The following is a 20258-nucleotide window of genomic DNA, read 5'->3' on the forward strand; positions in this document are numbered from 1 at the left end:
AGCCCAAATTGGGCAAAATCCTTGGAGATTTAAATGTGAATAACATCACAGAAATAAAAGGAGCAAGCATTCACTCTGAGGATTCCTTTTATTAGGTAGGGATGGGCAGTCAGTCCGTTAGGTCCGTTAGGTGGTTTGATCTGTGAAGAGTCTAATTATTTTTGCAAATTTTATAGTAATTTTATATTTAAGTATACATGTCATATAAAAGTTTCATCTCATAATTTTAAAGATACACAATTACACACACACACATACATATATTTTTATATATATATATAAGTTTCAATCTAGTTTTTTAATTATTATGAATCATTTTGGCCCCCAAACCTGCCTTTGTTTCCTCTTCTAAGGCTTGATGCAGAATATAACAGCCTGTGGAGGGTGGGGGGCAAGAAATGATGGGTACTAGGGAGACCCAGTTTCAGTTATCTTTGATGATGCTGAGAGGCATTCAGCACCATTAACATGTTGTTCAAACATAAATGAGACAATAAACTATATAAGCGATCTTCATGAAGTTTTTCCACACAAAGTGTATTTCATATCTGTATAGATTTAACTACTAACAAGCTACATCCAAGGAACTTCACTACTACAAGTCTTCGGAGGTATCATCAATATCCGGCTTCCAATGTCCACTCTTTAAGATATTTCTACATTGTGCTCCTAGATTTCCAGGTGCCAACATGGAGGGAACATGGAGAACCTCAGTGGACACGGCAGAGTCAGGGAGGAATCATCCCCCTCCTCAACAGGCAGGTGAAACCCAAATAACCCATTGTGCTTTGCTAAATCCTCTAGGAAACAGCCAACCCAGCACTGGATAAAGAAAACAAGTAAAGGGATTCAGAACCTTGGAAGGTCAAGAATCTATGAAGCTGTCAATTGTTGAAGTTTACTGGAGTGAAAAGAACATGAACAGCCCCTGCTGAGAATAAGAAGACGTGCTCCTGCGAGGACCAAATTCTGGATGAGAACCATCCATACCCAGTGATTTGGAATTACTGGGTTCAAGGACAGAGCTGAACTGTAGCTTCTCCCTGTAAGAATGGGTTTCCAACTGAAAATGCCCAGCAAGCAAGAAGTCCTTCAGGACTGAACTCAAGAGAGACCCTAAGGCTAGAAGTGTGCTTGGAAGTGTTACAGGTGACACTGAGAATCCAGAGAGAGATTCATTCTCTGAGAAAGAAGGTTAATGACAGAAAAGGATGGAGCTGCAGGCTGAGGAGCAACACACATAAACATCGATTAGAGGAGGAGCCAGCAGGGGCATCCAAGAGTAGTGGATGATCCAGGAGAGTTTCTGGTTATGAAGCTAAGGAAACCACAGATGGTGAAGAAAAACCTCACTTAACCCATTCATTTCAACTTCTTCCCCACCAAACATGTTTAGCAGCTCTCCTAATGGCATAAGATGATGCATTTGCATTTTATTCCTTTCTCAACAAAGACAGTCATGTTGTGGACAGAGTCAGCAGCCTGAATCAGAAGCCTCAGGGCTGGCTCCTACTGTGACTGTGTCAGTTTAGTTGCAAAACCTTAAGAAGGTTCCCTAACATCTAGATGGCAATGTTTCCTCCTCTCAAATCACAGGTTGCTGTAGGTTTGACGAGGTAATGGATATAAAACCATATGTAAAGTACTATAGAAATAATATAGCTTTTTAAAGCTGTAATTCTTAGAGAACTGACAAATACAGGAGTAAACAAATTAAAACAAAAGCTTGTGCCCAAAGTGGTTCTGACTACAATACGCTTCTGATGCAAAATGCCTAGAGCTTATTCACCACTCACTACCAAAACACCTTTTTGCTTGTATTTATTGTAAACGCTCTGCTTGTTTAGTTTATTTAATCCATATTTTAACGTTTGAAAGGCACAATATCAAGGATAAAATGGGATGGCATGGGCGGAAAGACCATCAGAAGAGTAGGAATTTGGGCATTGTAACTTGACCTGCTTTTATCTCCCTCTTTCCCACTCTATATTAGTTTTGAAAACTAGCTGCCCTGTTACCACCCAGAGGTGGAGACTGGGTTTGGAGCTCTTCAACAAGTCCCATCCCCAGAGCATTGTCATTATTTTACCTGTCTATCAGCTCCCTGGAAAAGTCGCATTCACCATGCATTTTTATTTGCCCTGACTCAGAACTCACTCTGCAGAAAAGCCCTTTCCCCAAAGTGTTTGTGGGGGGAAAAAAGAAGCAATTGTTCAGCATTTGCAGCTGCTTTAGGGTACAATGCAAGTTGGGGAAAATAAGAGCCTGGCCCAAAATTTAAAAGGAATATTTAGGGTATGAGATGTCCACAGTACTCTTTGAAAAGTGCTGAAATATTCTTGGGGACCTACAATGCCAAGTGTTGGGTTTTGCATATGCCCAGAAAAGATATAAGAGGTCTCTAATCTCCCCTCTGAAAGGATAGGAAGGAGGAAGTTAAGGCTAAGGTAAAGTTGTAAGCTCCCTGAGTATTTAGGGCATGTCCCAAACACAGAGATATTCAGCAAGGATAAGAGACGCATTGGTTCAAAGCACTTAAGGAAATCTGTGGCCAATCATTAACTGACCACTAAGATATGCTAACAGAAATTTTAGTGGCCTTATACCATAGGGAATATATACTTCACATAATTAGTCTAGAAAAGTCATTTAACAAACTGCAACAACAACAGAAACAAAATCAGCAAGAAAAACAAACACTGATGGGGTGAGATCTGATTTCCAGAATTGGCACATTATGTTAAGTAAAATTTCCAGTTTATGAGAAAAGAAAATTATAAGACATGCAAAGAAACAAAAAACCCATAGATAGTTAAAAAAAAAAAAAAAAAAAAAAAAAAGCAGTCAATAGAAACTATCCCTGATAGGGGAGCAGAAGTCGACAGTGACTCTAAATCAGCTAATATACGTATGTTCAAAAGAATAAATGAAATCATCTAGGGAAGTAAAGTTTGACAATACTATCACACCAGATAGGAAATGTCAATAAAGAAATTTAGATGACCAAAAACAAAGAACCAAATAGAAATTCCATAGTTGAAAATTACAAGTAAAATGCAAAATTCACTAGAGGAGCTCAACAGTAACTTTAAACTCACAGAAGAAAGATGCAGCAAACTTGAAGAGAGATAAAATAAAATTATTCAGTCTGCTAAGAACAAAGAATAAAATAAAAACAAAATGAAAAATCATAACCAGGACCTCAGAGACGTACAGGATACAGAGCACACGGGTATGTGCATAACAGGAGCACAGAAGCAGAGGAGGGAAAGAGAGAGCCAAACAAACAAACAAAAAACAGTTTGAAGAAATAACAGCTAAAAGCTTATAAAATGTAATGAAAACCAACCTACACATCGAGAAGCTCAATAAAGTCACAGTTGGATACGCTGGAAGAGATTCACACATAGGCATACCGCAGTCAAACTGTTCTAAGACAGAGACAAAGAGAGGCTCTTGAAAGCACCAAGAGAAAAACGACTCCTCATGTACAAGGGATCCTCAATGATATTAACTGTTTGTTCTCACTGTGGATGTTGAAGTCGAAAGGCCAAAGCCAGTGAGGACATATTGAAAGTGCTGAAAGAAAGAGCCATTAACCAAGAATTCTATATCCAGCCAAACTATTATTCAAAAGAAATTGAAAAATTAAGAGATCCTCATATAAAACATGAGAACATTGGTCAGCAGCAGATCTACCCTACAAGAAATATTAAAGGGATTCCTTCAAGCTAAAATGAAGGACACTTGAGATGGAAACTCAAGTCCAGATAAAAACATAAAGAGCACCAGTAAATGTAACTTCATAAGTAAATATAAAGACAAAGTGTAAATGTATCTTTATAACACTTTACCATGGCATAAAGCAACAACTTCAAAAATGTATTGATTGGCTGATGATGTAATTTGTATCACAATAATAGCACAAAGGAAGAGGGAAACAATGAAGCTACATTGAAGCAAACCTTCCCTATACTGTTGAAATTAAGTTTATATTAACCCCAAGTGTATGTATTGTATTGTATTAACCCCTGATACCAAAACCAGGCAAAAATGTCATGAGAAAAGAAAATTACAGGCCAGTATTCCTTATGAAAATTAATGAAAAAAATTCTCATCAAACACAGCAATATATAATAAAGACTGTACACCATAGTCAAGTGCCATTTATATCAGGAATACAAGGTTGGTTTTACATCTGAAAACCAACCAATGTAATACACCATATTAACAGAATAAGGAGCAAAAACCTCATTATCGCATCAATAAATAGAAAAAGTATTTGACAAAATCCAATATCCTTTTATGATAAAAAGGACTCAACAAACTAGGAATAAAAGTACTCTCTATGTGAAAAAGGGCATCTACTGAAAACCGTCAGCTAACATCATATTTAATGACAAAAGACTGAATACTTTCTCCCTAAGAACAGAAACGAGATGACTGTGTCAGCTCTTGCCACTTCTATTCAACATTGCTCTGGAGGCTCTAGCCAAGGTAGTTAGCAAGGAAATGAAATAAATTCCATTCAGACTGAAAAGAAAGAAATAAAATTATTTTTATTTGCATATCACATAATCTTGTATATAGAAAGTTCTTTGGAATTCACCAAAAAACTATCACAACTAATAAATGACTTCAGCAAAATTACAGAATACAAGATCAACATACAAAAATTATTTTATTTCTATATACTAACAATGAACAATCACAAAATGAAATAAAGCATGCCTGTAGTCCCAGCTACTCAGGAGGCTAAGGTGGGAGGATCACTTGAGCAGGGGAAATCAAGCCTGCTATAAACTATGATAATTCCACTGTACTCCAGCCTGGGTGACAGAGCAAGACCCTGTCTCAAAAAAAAAAAAAAAAAAAACAAAGGAGAGAAAGGAAGGAAGGAAGAAAGGAAGGAAGGAAGGAAGGGAGGGAGGGAGGGAGGAAGGGAGGAAAAGAAAGAGGGAGGGAGGCAGACATTCAAAAATAAAATTCCTAGAAATGAATTTAACAAAAGAACGTCTAGATATATGCCAAAACTACAAAAAATTTGAAATAAATTAAAGAAGCTCCAAATTAATGGAAAGAGATCCTATTTTTATGGATTGGAAAAAGACTATTGTTAACATGGCATTATTCTGCATATTGAGAAGTAGGTTCAGTGAAATTCCTGTGAAAATCTCAGCCTTTTCTTGTGGAAATTGACCAGCTGGTCCTTATATTTATATAAAATTTCAGTGGACACAAAATAGCCAAAACCATCTTGAAAAAAAAAATTAACTGAAATGGATTATGGATCTAAATGTAAGACTTGAAACTATAAAACTCTTGAAAGAAAATATAGGAATAAGTCTTGATGATCTTGAATCAGGCAATAGTTTCTTGGATATGACAGCAAAACACAAGCAACAAGAGAAAAAGTAGGTAAGTTGGATTTCATAAAAATTAAAGATTGTTTTGTCCTATGAATTGAAACCATGAAGGAAGTAACAAAAAAAAAAAAGATCTACACAATGAGAGAAAATACTTGCAAATCATATGTCTGATAAGGGAATTGTATGCAAAATATATAAAGAACTGTCACAACTTTATATTAAATAAATAACACAATTTCAAATGAGCAAGTGATTTGAATAAACCTTTCTCAAAGATATGCAAATAGTCAATAAACACATAAAAAGATGTTCAATATTATTAGTTCAGAGAGATGCACATCAAAAGCACAATGATATACCACTTCACACTCACTAGAATCACTATAATCAAAAGACAGATAATAACAAGTGTTGGTGATGCAGAGAAATCAGAACCCTCATACATTGCTAGTGGGAATATAAAATGATGCAACTTTGGAAAATAGTTTGGCACTTCTTGAAAGAGTTAAACATAATTACTATATGACTCAGCAATTCTACTTCTACATATATACCCAAGAGAAATGAGAACATATGTCTGCACAAAGATTCTACATAAATGTTATAAGCAGCATTATTCATTAGAGCCAAAAATGGAAACAATCCCAATGTCCATCAACTGATGAATGGATAAACAAACAGTGGTATATACATACAATGGAATAATGTATTCAACAATAGAAAGAAATGAATGATCCATTCTACAACGTAGATGAATCTTGGAAATAGTATGTTAAGTGAAATAAGCCAATCACAAGAGACCACATATTCTCTGGTTCCATTTACAGAAAATGTCCAGAAATGGCACGTCTATAGAGAAGAGACAGATTAGTGGCAGTCTAGGGCTGATGGAGTAGGGATGGAGTAGGAAGCAATTGCTTATGGGCTGTACATTTCTTTTGGAGGGTGATGAAATGTTCTAATTGTGAATGCTACCATTTTACAACTCTGTGAATATACTATATACCACTGTGTACACTTTAAATGGGTGAATTTTATGAAATGTGAAGTACATATCAATAAAGCTATTATAAAATAAATGCCCACCAAAACAATACATTAAAAGGGTCCATAAATTGATAAGGGAAAAAGGAAACTTGGGTGCCTAGGCTTTCAGAAAATCTGATTCCCAATGAGGTTTATTAGGGTGTGATTTTTTTTCTATGAAAATGGGTTTTTCTAATTTACAAAAGCATTCACAGTAAAGTAGTTTTCTCTACCTTTGCATACCTATGTGCAGGTGAACAGCAGTTAGGCCACTGTCCTCCAGCCCAAACCCTTAATCACAGATGTCTGCTTCTGCCTCCTCTGAAAGTCCTTCTACTGTACTACAAGAGCTCCATGTTGAATGGTCCAACTTCCCGATCCAGAACTTTTCCAACATTCAAATTGGGATGTAGAGAAGCTCCTGGGGTTGGCAGAGGAATGAGGGCACAAGGGGATGTGATCTGGGTGTTCCTGAAGATAAACATAACACAAGGCCCTGGGGAAGGTGAACAAGATGTGAGGGGTGGCTGCAAAGCAACCAGTGGGAAGGTAGGACAGGCACAGGAGCGCAGTGATGAAGGCACAGCCTGAGGGAAGGAGTCAGAAGAGAAAGAATGTGGGCCCCACTGGTGACTGGTTGCTGGTAATTCCAAATTGCCTCATACTTTAATTTCATTAAGGAAGATGTCTTTTTCAAGCATCATTTTCCAGAATGAATGATCCGTTTGTAAAGTAGATAACCAATTCCCAGTGTAGTTGGTTTTTAATCTATCAATCAGGATTGCTTTAAAAGAAATCTTATCTTTAGCCAAGAGAGCCCAGTCTGTCCCCCATTTTGGAGGGGGAAGGTGATGCACAGAGCGTTGTGTTTTCTTAGTTGCTGTAGGACAAGCAGGTGGTGCTCGGGGTGGGCACCTGCCTGCAGGAGAAACTCTGGTTATTGTAACTGACCTGCTTGCATGCCCAGTGGGAGCTGACATCTCAGGAAACCAGGCTGGGGACTGACCTGTCTCCCTTAAGACACCAGCAGTAAGAATAACAGAGAAAGTGAAGGGGCATGACTCAGCGAGCCCTGAAACAGAAATGGACCTATGGGGTTGTCATTTTGCAGATGAGGCACTCAGCCCAGGGAGGATAGGTGACTTGTCCAAGGTCACTCAGCCAGATGGTGACAGATTTGAAATGAACAGCCTGGCTTCTATCTTCCTGAAGATGCGCGGCCCCCAGGGAGGCCAGGCTGTCACTAACAGGCACATAAGCATGCCTGCACCTGCTCTGGCATGCCTCACACTCAAATCAGAAAACCTGCTGCTTCGACCCTGACGAGGAAATTAAATTAGCTACTAATTGGTTAATTGGCGACAGGCTCTGTAAGGTGGTAGGGGACAAATTAAGTTGGAGCAAGAAGCATGCGTTTGTTAGGTCTGATCATCTTCATTATCGCCTGCAAGGCCATCAGCCACACTGTGCCGATCTTCCCTAGGGAAATCTCTTAGAAGGATCCTGTGATCTTTTGGCTGTCAGAAGAGTTATTCCTTTCTCTTCCTTTTTCTCTCCCACATTCACCACCTTCTCCTTAGTTCCCAACATTTCACAAGCTGTGCTTCTCAGAAATCTAGTGTCAGTAATGTACTGACAAATGTTTAATGACTGGCTCTTTGGGGTGAAGAACCAGGATTTGTCTGCTTTCCTTGGGACATTAGCAGTAAAAATAACAAAGAAAGTGACACATTTAGCAATTTATTTGGTGTAAATATGTCCACTATGGGCCAATTTCAAGGTACCAACATGACATCTACTGGCTTGCAAAGTTCCTGAAAATTTTGACTCACACAAGCTGGTGCCAGCTGTCTCCAACCCACCACTGAGAGTGTGCACAGAGGTGAACAGGGCCACAGGAAGGACCTCACGGTCAAATGAACAAGTAGGAAATTCTGCGTGTTATGTAGACTGACAAGTCCTGCAGAAAAGATTCATATTTAATCTAACTTAGCGCTTTCCTAACACATTTTGCCAGAGAACCTGTGTTTCATAAAACACATATTAAAACCTTCTGGAGTACTAAGGTTTCACTGACTTGAAAACATTATTGTAACATCATTATAGTGCAATTTCTGGGTGTGGGCAGCATTCTAAGTGCATCAGATGAGACATGTAAGAGATATACCTTTTCCTCAAAGTAACCAAATCAGGGTGGCAAATCTCAAGCAGTCATGAATTGCGTAAGAACAGGGCAATGTTCTGGGAAATGCTTCATTAGGGGTGATTTCGTCGTTGTGGGAACATCATAGAGTGGGCTTACACAAACCTGGATGGTCTAGCCTACTACACACCTAGGCTATGTGGAATAGTCTAGTGCTCCTAGCCTGCAAACCTGTACAGCACTGTACAGGTTGTCATTGTACTGAGTACTGTAGGCAATGGTAACCCCATGTTAAGTATTTGTATATCTAAACATATCTAAACATTAAAAAAGCACGGTAAAAATACAGTATCACAGTCTTATGGGATCATCATAGTATATGCAGCTGGTTGCTGAGTGAAACATCATTATGCATCACATTACTGTATATGGTGACTGGTACAGACCACGAGTGCCAAAGATTTCAGAAAGTAAACACCACTGTAGGCTGAGACCCATACAAGGGGTGTGGCTTGGCCAGGATAAAGTGTTTCCCAGGCAGAAAGGACTGCTTTGGCAAAGATGAAGAGGTGCAAATTCTTCAGTGTGTTCAGAGCTAATTAGGAGACCAGTGTGACTAGCATTGAGAGGTCCGGTGCAGAGAAGTGGGGATGACGCTGGAAAGATGGGTGGAGACATGATTGGGAAAGGGGCTGAGATGTCTGGAGGAGGAGTGTGAGTATAGGGTCATAGCATGGCAAGGTGCTGACACAGAAGGTTTATATTTTTGGACAACACGATCTCTTGAGGGCTTCCAGTCATTCAGTTTCTTCTTGTTTACCAGGTGGATAGAGGTGGTCTTTCTTGACTTGAAGCTGGAAGGATGCCAGAGGAGCCTACTTAGCTCTGCCTATGGGGTCAGGTGGTTCTATCTTCTGACTCCGCATTGGCTGACAAGGATATGAGTGTCAAGATAGGGCGTTTTCCTCCTCCCAGCCCTGCGTGCTGGGCATTTGCTTGAATGTACATGGGGTCACATGTGTCCTTCAAGAGTTTCCATTCATCCACCCACGTGAACATGGATTGGGATGGAAAGGTTAATACTGAATGAGCATTTATTGAACCCTTACTTTATCTCAGGTGCTGCCAAGTACTGGAAGATTTATTTCAGTTTCCACAAGATCGTGACTGGCCCAGGAAATAGGAAGCTATGCAAGATGGCACAGGCAAGATTTCTGTTTATGGCTCCCAAAGTGTCAATCCAGTGCTTGGATCCCAACCACGCATCTACTGCACTATCTTCTGAGCTTCCAATGAGATGTATGAAGTACGCACTTTCTAGTGTATCTTTTGATCTCTAACTTCATCGTTGTCCCCAAACAGATTCTAGATGAAGCTGCGACGTAATAAACTTGGACTTGGTGCCTCCGGCCTGCTCCTCTGTACCCCTTTTCATCTCTCAGTGGACAATGTGAACACATAGTGCTCACGCTTGCCCTGTGCTCCAGGAAAAATCTGCTCTCAAGAAAATATTTGAAACTTGTTTACTCTAAGGTGCACATAAGAGGAAGTATTATAGCTAAAAGTAGCACCTTTCCAGAGTTATTTATATCTTTTTGCCTTGAAAAAAACCTTAAAGCTAAAGGATTCCAACTCTAATTTGAGGATTTCAGGCATCTCAGATGATATAAGCAGTAGTACCTCCAGGGCACGAGTGACACGTCTGTCCCCCTGCACACCACAGAGGTGGCTGCCTGCCCCATCTATATGAAAAGCTGGCCTTGATTTCTGTTCTCCAGGGCCTGCCATCATCCTAACAAACTCCAAACTCCCATCTCCTTGATTCCAGAGAAAAGTTTAGGAGGTAAGAGCATTTGAGTAGACTGAGGATACAGAGAGCTTCAGCCAGGCCATGATCACAGAGGAAGCAAGTTTTATGAGTTTGTCCATTGTCCTGAGTTCTAATCTCAGTTCCATCAGTTTCCAGTTGCCTGACCTCAGGAAAGATACCTTATCTGTAAGCTCAGTTTTCAATCTTTAAAACAGAACTTATCATACCCTCCTTGTAGAACAGTGCCAACATAGTGTGACCATGAGTAATTCCTCATGATGGTGATGATACTCACGCCCCAAGCTTTGCTGGGAAACTAAACATCCCAGAGCTGGATTCTCTAAACCCTGGAATCTTCCCTGCAGATGATCCTAATTGCAGGCTATTAGTCTTCCCAGCACCATACTCAGACTGCCAGCCCAAATACTGTAACTTCACAAGACACCAAAATGTAGGTGAGGACAATGCTCCTCTCAGGAGAATGCTGTACTGGTGGTTGATCGGTGTTGACAGCAGGTGTGAGGAGACATTTTTGCTGGCCATCCAATATCTCTGGTCCTCTGGTAATTCAAATTACTTTCCAAATGTCACTGCATCTGTCTGAATCTGACAGGTCTTCAAACCGGGGCCCTGTCTCAAGGTTTGAAGACCTGGACATATTCCTGACGGGGCTTTTGATCTTCATTTCCTTCCATGTGGGAGGGTCCTTTGTCAAACAAAGTCCAGACTCATGAAACCTGCAGACAAAAAACCTAGTGACAGGTAGTCTGGCAGGTGAAGACAGTAACACTTCCTCTGCAGGAGCCCAGCTAGTTGGATAAGACACATGACATTCCGGAAAATAAACAGTTGGGAAAATACTTACACTGCTCTTCCAGCCCACTACAGCATCATCCCCACTTATCTTGAAATCTGACTTCTAGTAACTTCCAAGATGTGCAAGCAAAGAAAGCCCTGGATACCTGAAATAACTATTGCATGATCCTACACCAAATTCATGGATTGCATTGCTTGGAAGAAGAACCAAGAAACTCATTCAAGGCCTCCTCACTCTTGCTTAAGATAAAGGTCTGTCTCACATATTTGATTTCCTAGTCACAGCAAATTGGATGTTGCATGTATAAGACCTACTGGAGGAGGAAGAGGAAAGCATTAGATAAAGCTCAATAACAGCAATGAGAATTGACAGCTGACAGACCGATAGCAGAGGAAATAAACAAAGTTAAGTGAGGAGAGGCATTGTGGGTGCTGGGCGGTCATAAAAATTAGTCAGGGTCATGCAGAAAGAGTTAAATTCTGGTGTGTGGCTAAGAAGGTGAGGAGGTGTAGAATGCATTTTAGAAAGTCTTCCATTCAGAATGGCTAAAATAAATGAAATTTTGGCTTTAGAAAGAACAAGCTTGGGATTTCAGGGAAATTCACTTAAGTGGAACACGGTACTCCCCTGACAGTGGAAGATAAATGAGGCAGCTCTGTACCTGCAAAGGCTGCCACGATGGGCTGGGGAAGGAAAATAGAGCCCTGTAACCTTTTCAGCAGCTCATAATGTTCTGAAATTTCCCCATATCCTCCCAACAGCAGGCTGGCCTGTGCCCTGCTGGAGAAGTTGCTGTGTGCACATTGAACAGTAAGGCAGGAGCCTCTCCTTTAATGCCCACCTGGTACAGAGACGTGCCAGGCCCGTGGGAACACATGTCATGAGATATAGTGCAGGCGTGTGGCTTCTGCTTCTCCTCTGCTGTTCCTTCAGCCTTTCACCTCCTTCAGCACAGCGCCCCCAAAGCTGGGGTGTCCATATTGCCGACAGCTATCGACCATCAGCAGACCCTCAGCATTCACTCCTGAGGCAGCAGTTCTCCTACTCACACCACTCCCCTTATTGTGTCATAGCCCCCCATCGAAGCTCCAGCGGTGGCCAGGAGCTATTTTAAGGACATTGACCTAGGCTGGTCTCTTTATGATAGTGGTTGTTCTCAGTGTTGGCTTACACATCAGATCCACCTGGAGAGCTTTAAAACACACAGCTGTCCAGTGCTCCCCAATCCACCACTGCTACTCAAGAATCAGCTCCAGTTGATTTGGGGTGGCCCTAGCATTCGTCTTTTTGAAAAGCTTCCCCATGATTCAAATGTGCAGCCAGCGTTGAGAACCACCAGCCTACACCGGAGCCAGATAGGAACAGATGCGATCTGGGCCCTCCAAGAAAGGCCTCCACGCCCTGATGTGTCTGCCATGTGGGCCCACGACTGAGGTGGAGGCTGGCTTTGTTGAGCTACATAAAGGCCTTTAAAATTCATATACTGGCCGGACACAGTGGCTCACATCTGTGATCCTAGCACTTTGGAAGGCCCAGGCAGGCAGATCGCTTGAGCCCAGGAGTTCAAGACCAGTCTGGGCAACATGGTGAAAACCCATCTCTACCAAAAAAAAAAAAAAAAAAAAAAGAAAAGAAAAGAAAAAAAAGATACTGAGAAGAAGAGAGAAAAGAAGGGAAGGAAAGCGGGCTTGGTATCACCCATGTGGGAAGGGGAGTTGAGGCGCTGGAAAGCAGGAACCGTACTGCAAGGGAAACATGTAGATAAATGATCCATCAAAAAAGAATTGGCCGGGCACGGTGGCTCATGCCTATAACCTAGTAGTATGGGAGGCCCAGGAGGAGGATTGCTTGAGGCCAGGAGTTCAAAACCAGCCTGGCCAACATAAAAGACCCTGTCTCTACTTAAAAAAAAAAAAAAAGAGAGAGAGAGAGAGACTATTCAGAGGTGGGGTTTGGGGAGAAGAAGTTTAAGCAAGAATCACCAAGAGCAGCTGCCTTTACAAAACCAGGCAAGCATGAGCAGGAGGACATGGCGTCACAGACACCGCCAGGCTGGGAGACTCAGAAGCTGAATTTGTAGTGCCTTCCCTGCAGTGGAAAGAGGCAGGATGAACCACCAAGTAAGACTTTGCCATCTATGTTACCTGGGTCAGGTTGACCTGGCCAGGCCCAGTGGTGTGAGTGAGATGGACCGAGAGTCCCAGGGGCTCCCTCTGGTTACTGGTTACTGGATAGGTGACTAGTGTCATGTAGTGTCACTAGTGTCATCTAGTGGCCTTGTGTGAATCATTTGCCTTTTACTTAACAGGGACTTTGTAGGTATAAGGGTACTTTTTCAAAAGCTCATATAGCAGAAAGCTCTGCCCTCATCCTAGATGCAACTGATGGCCTCCGTGCTCAGACCTACCTCCCCCAGCACCCTGGTATCCAAGTCCAGGGTGTCTCATAGCCCCGTCCAGTCTTTTTGATTTATTTACACTCCTATCTCCTATCAACAAATGGCTTACCCCTCATTCCACAAGATAAAATTAATTTAAAATAAGAAAACTGAGGCAAGAAGAAAATATGAGCAGTGAGTGAGATTAGTACCAAACACAGACACTTCTTGGAATTCAGTACACCGTCAGGGATGGGGCACCAATTTGGTTCGGTGTTTTCTAATCACCCGTGCAAATAAGGAAACGGGATCATGTACGCAATTCAGTGTCCACAACATTAAATCTAAACAGTCGTTCAAGATAAACATAACGGTTCCTGGAACTGAAACCAGGCAGAAATGCCTCCCCTAGATCCTCGCAGAAGGGACTCTGTGATGTAGTGACTATAACATCCTCAAAGCAGCTTTTTTATAAACATGGCAATGAGTTTCACAGGTCTGTTTTTAAAAACATCTCTCAGGGTAGACTGATGTCATAATATCGAATTATTGGCCAATTATTAAAAAAAAAAAAATTCTACAGGAACCAAGCACAAATGTTCTAAGTTCCAAAGTCTGGCTTAATTAAAAAGTAAATTTTGGAGAAAGTAGAATGGCTGGTCTGGATGATCTTAGTTTTACATGTTAGAAAACTGAAGCTCAAAACATTGTCCAGATGGTTCATATGTCCGTGTCTTCCAGTAAGGAAAAGAGTAAGAAAGCAGACCAAGGCGTTTTTGTCTGTACCTTGTTTTTTTCACCAAGCCTGTGTTCTCATCTAGACGATACAGTAGGAGGCAGTTTATTGGGATTAGAATTTGTTGATGATTTCTACAAGGTCACAAGAAGCCTAAAAGTTTATACATAGCCAACACCTTCCTGGGACCTTAACCTCAGCCTACCCTTTAGTTAGGTGGTGCACCCCATCCCCTCTCCAACCCCATCCCTGAACTGCTGTTCCACGATTGGACTTCACCATAGAGTCAGATAGACAGCCCCTGCCCCATGGCTCTCGGGTGGCATCCTGTCTGACCCTGCCGTGGCACATTCTATACTCTACACGTGCCTGAAAGTGGCCCCCAGCACTGACCTCAACTACCTCCTGCTCCCTGACCCTTGTTCCCGCTGTGGGCCCAGGAACTCAGAATGTGTCATGGGCTCAGGTGTGGGAGGAGAGTGGCAGTAGGGAATCTGTCGGGGGAAGAGGAAGAACGAGAAGAAAAACGGCCCCCTCTGAAAGCTTTCCAATCGTTCCAGCAGCCACCATCTCTAATTCTTTTCTTAAAGTATAAAATCATTCTTTCACTGATCTCACTCGTGGCCAGAGCTCAGTACAGGCCCATCCGTCACGGGGCTGATTTGGTTCAGCAGGTGTTGGCTGGGCCATCGCTCATTTCAGGCTAATCTGCTAGCGGCTGTCAGGGGTTATGGAGTATTTATTGAGTTTGTGTCAGGTCCGGATGACCAATAGCCAACTGCCGGTGGATACGCACTGACATTGATGATATTGCTGAATTAAACGAGGTGATGTATACTCAACTTGCCTAGAGCCAGAAATGGACCTTGGGATCATTTTATAACCTGATGCAGATGATCCCTGGGCTTTCCTTTTCAAAGAAAACATTACACACATGGTGTTTCTAGTCAAAGAAAAAATACAAGGTCCCCAATGAAGGGAGCCATGTCTGTATGCATGTCTGTAAAGCATTTCCTGGGGACACCTGAAGGAACAAATAAGACCCTGACATTTGGCAAACACCCCTCCATGCACTGCCGAGGCCTGTGGGGTTCACAATATTTAGATTTTAGACTTCACTAGAAAAATACATTAATTAGTGACCCAGGCTCAGGACCATGAACATAAATCTGGTCAGAGTCTGCCTTTGGTGGCTACAAGATGTCACAGACTAGAGCACTTGAGTTGAAGTCAAGCACTGCATTTAAAGCCCACCTCTGCCATTTCTTAGCAGTGTGGCTTTGAGCAAGTACTTATACTTCTCAGAGTCTTAGATTTTTTTTATGCAAATAGGATAGTGATGTTAACCAAAGAGCCAATGTGAGGTCTTGCGGAACGCTGTGTGCACTGAAACCCGCAGATGGCTTCTTACATTTGCCCTGTCTTTCCTTTTCTTCTCCTAGAACCACCCCTCTCTCCCCTACCTCACCCGTCTCCAAAGCAAGACATTCCATTCTCTACCCTTGTGGCCTATGCCAGCGGTGATGGGGGGTATTGCCACAAAAGCCCATGGGGGCACCACATGTGCATGAGCAGAATTTGGCATAAAGTGTCTGACTTAGACCTCCTCCAAGAGGACTTCATGAGTTAACAATTCCAAGGTCAGTCCTGCGGCCTGGCCCCAACGTCAAGTCTCCAACGCCCTCACAGGAAGAGAGTAGGGGCAGTTGCTCTGTGCTGAGAATCCAAGCAAGAGGATATGTGATCAATGCTTGGTGTCTGCCATTCTGAGATGTTGAGCAGTTCACTTGCACTGTCTGGGCCTCAGCATCTTATTCTGGTAAATGCCCCCATGAGAGTGGCCGATCTCCAAGCTCCCACTAGTCTTGCTATCCAGGATGTGTGACTAATTTGGGAGAAGCTCCTCTCCAAGGCCACCACTTCTCCCTTTAGGAGAGGCTCTGGGCTCTGGCAGTGAGGTGGTCCCTGCCTCTCAAAAGGTATATCCACAGGGGGAGGCTTTCCAAAGGGCCAAGGTGTGGAGGAAATCAGTGTTCAACGTGTTCTTGCTGCTCATGACTAGCAATAGCTGCCATTTATTGAACACCTACTCTGGGCGCCAGGCACCAAGAGAGTGGTTTTCTCCATTTTACAAACAGAGAAACTGAGGTTTCAAGAGATGAAGTGAGGCAATGAGGCCACACATCTGGAAAGAGACACAGCCAGGATTTGACTCTCAACTCCTCATCTCTGCGGGTGGCAGGCTGCCCACTGAGCTACCCTGCCCAACAGGCACAGGTGACCCACATCACACTGAAGTATCAGCCGGTCTCAGATTTAGCGTTAGAGCAACGCTTCCCTTCATCCTTAGGCATTTTGGAAAACTGCTAAGAAGCATAATGGAGTGTTTTACACTTCCCCTCCCACTCCAACACTCCTCCCCTCCCGTCTGCCCCTCACCACAGAAAAGGAGAGAATTAGACACAGGCAGTGAGGGAGGAAAGAAAGGACAGGACCCTGCATAATCATCCCCCAAATAATTGATGACTGCATCCACAAGTACATATTAATCTATCACATATTAATAGAAATGACTGATGCACCGTGTGTGTGTGTGTGCGCGTCTGTGTGTGTATATATATATCTACAAATCTACACACACATGCACACACACACATGCACACAAACACACACACGCACGCACATGAATGCATATCCCTTAGATTGCTAGGTGCTCTTGGCACGTGGGTGACTAGCTCTCTGATGCTTCCCTGTGATGGAAATTGAATTTAGGTTACAGAACATCATCTGGCCCAATTGCCACTGAATTATTCCACACAAAATATCAAAGTTAATTTTTGGGCCTGTCAGCCCAGTTGATGAGTTGGGCGGCTGTCAGCCCGGCTGCGCCTGCCTTCAGTGCCAGAGAAGAGTCTGAAAGTCACGCAATCCAAAACAGCGACCTTGGCGGGGGACGGGGGTTAGATTACCAGGATGATTAAATGCCAAGGCGAAGGTTCCGGAGTCAGGATTTGAATACCTGTTTACTTGTAGGATAACAGATAGCTGCCCACTGACGGCAAGGTTGTAACTCACTCCCTGGAGAGCCGCTGCCACCATAAAACATGAAGGCCCCGCTCGGGAAGTCTGTGCCCTGGCAGCCAGGCCTGGGAGTGATTTAGGGCCCCAGATCCATTCTGAGACTATCTAATCTATTGTCTTTTATTACATGCACTACTCAGTCTCTCTCTCTCTCTCCTTCTTGCAACTTTTTTTTCTCCAAGAAGCATCAGCAATCTAATCTCCCTTAAAAGAATGCTACTAGAAAGTGCTAGTTTAATTCAAAGATAGTGAGGGTTCTTATGCTACAGTCCCATTTAAAAAAATCCTAACCATTCCCACTGTATAAATATGTATATTCCCTCCCAACCCCGCAGATCAACCAGGTCCTGTCCCCCACCTGTCCATCCCAATGAACGAACCCATCCTTGCTTCCACCTTTACCTCCGCCTGAAAATTCCCCTTCACCAAAAGCCAGCAGGGCCACTTCTTTGCTTCTCCTCTGACTAATTGTCTTGGGCCATCTGATGTTGAAATAATCCATAATTGCTTAATCTATCCGTGTCTGTGTGGCAAGAAACGGAAAAGCACTTTAGAAAGATCAATCATCTAAAATCATTGAGCAGCATATTGGAAGCAGGGTCGTCGCCTGCTCCCAGCTGAGAAAATGATGGTGGTAAGAGATAAAGGCTCGGAGAAGAGGCTGTCTCTGTCTCCATAGCTTTTTGATTCTGAGATAGATTACCAGGAGCACTAACTGCTCTCCGTTTGTGCTAAACAAAGATAATAGCATTGGAAGTCACAGACACATAAATGATACGACAATCAAATAAGCGACCCCCTGCCCCCTCATCTCCTGCCGGCACTAGCACACTAATAGATGAGGCAGCACCGTGGGAGGAAAAATCTTTGCCATTGGGACCTTGATCACCAGGGACCAAGTGGAATAGAGAAATCTGAGTTCCTAAACAGCTGAAAAAAAAATGCAAAAGGCTCTACGTACTCTCTACACATAAGAGAAATTCAGGCTGGAGAAAGCTTGGTGGAATAGGGTCAAATCTCTTATATGAATCAAATTAGTGGCCGTTCAACTGGTATTACAGCACACTAGGCTGTGGGGACTAGGGAAACGCAGCTACATATTTTCAAGGTTATGCATCTCCGCCAGGTACTACCTCCTTTGCATGCACCGTGCCCTCCTTGCATGCACAGTTGAAGTACTGTTCTTTTTTTTGCTACTGTGGTGGTGGCAGCTAAAACAGTAGCTGCTTCCCAGAGCCTTGGCCTTACAGAAAACTCACCCCTAATTGCCAGGTACTTCCCTTCCTCTGCAGAAGAAAAGCTGCCAGAAGGAGCCACATTGTCAAGGTAAGAAAGAAAAACCAGCATGCTAAGTCTCCTCTCACACATTCCTGCTGCTGGCCTGACCACAACTTTCAGAAAGGCAGTTTCAGGCACAGTGAATGGAGACAGATTCCCAGAGGCTAAGAAACACGTCAGAAGTCACCACAATCAGACAGTGTAGATGTGCAGCAAACTTGAAAGAGCAGAGGTTTAGGTATGGGAAGAACCCAGTCCACACCCTACCCGTACGCCTTCACAGCTGCATGACTAATTTATTTATTTTTATGTATTTATGGATTTGAGACAGGTTCTCTGTCACCCAGGCTAGAGTGCAGTGGCGTGATCTCGTCTCACTGCAACCTCCACCTCCTGGGTTCAAGCGATTCTCCTACCTCAGCCTCGCAAGTAGTTGGAACTACACGCACGCACCACGTGCCCAGCTAATTTTTGTATTTTTAGTAGAGACGAGGTTTTGCCTTGTTGGCCAGACTGGTCTCAAACTCCTCACCTAAGGTGATTCCCCTGCCTCGGTCTCTCAAAGTGCCGGGATTACAGGCATGAGCCATGGCACCCAGCCTGCATGAGTAATTTAACTTCTCTGAACTTCAATCTTTGAGATAATTCCTAATGATATTGTGAATTTCAGATCTTGTATTTTAAACAGATAACAAATTATAGGCACTTCTGTAAGTAGTTATTGTAAACAACCATATGGGGCAAATATGATTATTCTCCCCAACCTACAGATGAGAACACTGAGGTATGGAGAAGCTTGGTAACTTGTCCAAGGACACACGAGTCTGCTTTTACGTGCTACGATTACCATAATCATTCATGATAACGGCTAGCCTCCTTCTGTCATCGAATAAGACTGACTTGATTGGGAAGGGAATGAACAATCAAGGCTGATTTTCAAGATTCCCTGGTGAGGGGAAACCTCACATTTGCTGTCTTTGTCAGGCGCTCTTCCAGCCACATGAGGTATGAAAGTAGATTCCAGAGGAGTCCCAGCTGCTCCCAGGCTCTGAGCCATGGTGCAATGGGCGCAATCAGAGCCCACCTGTTTTATACTTAGCCCTTTGCCCCACCTCTCCCTCTCTCTGTGGTAGCACAACTCCAGCTTCCTCATCTCCCAGGCCCACAATCCCAAATAGGTAGAAGATGTTTGCCAGGCTAAGTCCATTGCCTAAGGAAGGATATTTGACTTGCCTCAGGACTGGCCATGTGCTAAGAGTGGCAGTGACTGAAATGATTTTTGACACACTCTCCCTCCATGGCCCTCACCCCAATCCTGGGGTGAAGAGGAATTCGATGTAGTGAAGGGGCATAAACACAGCCGAAGAACTTACTGACTTGCCACGAAGGGTTTGTAGACAGCCCACAAGGTGGGGAGAAAGGAATGACAGGGAATGGCAGAACATGCTGGAATTCCACTTTGGGACTAAAAGGTAGCAAAGTCAGAGCAGCAGAGCAGTGGGCTATGCTCTGTCCCCAGTGCTTCAGCTCTAGGTAGAATCTAAGCTGAGAACTGAGGTCATAGGTTTATGGTGTGCACATCCCTTCCCCCTGCACCTTCCTCTCCCACCATAACACACAC

This window comes from Papio anubis, chromosome 8, assembly GCF_008728515.1.
Source record: "Papio anubis isolate 15944 chromosome 8, Panubis1.0, whole genome shotgun sequence".
Taxonomy (NCBI): domain Eukaryota; kingdom Metazoa; phylum Chordata; class Mammalia; order Primates; family Cercopithecidae; genus Papio; species Papio anubis.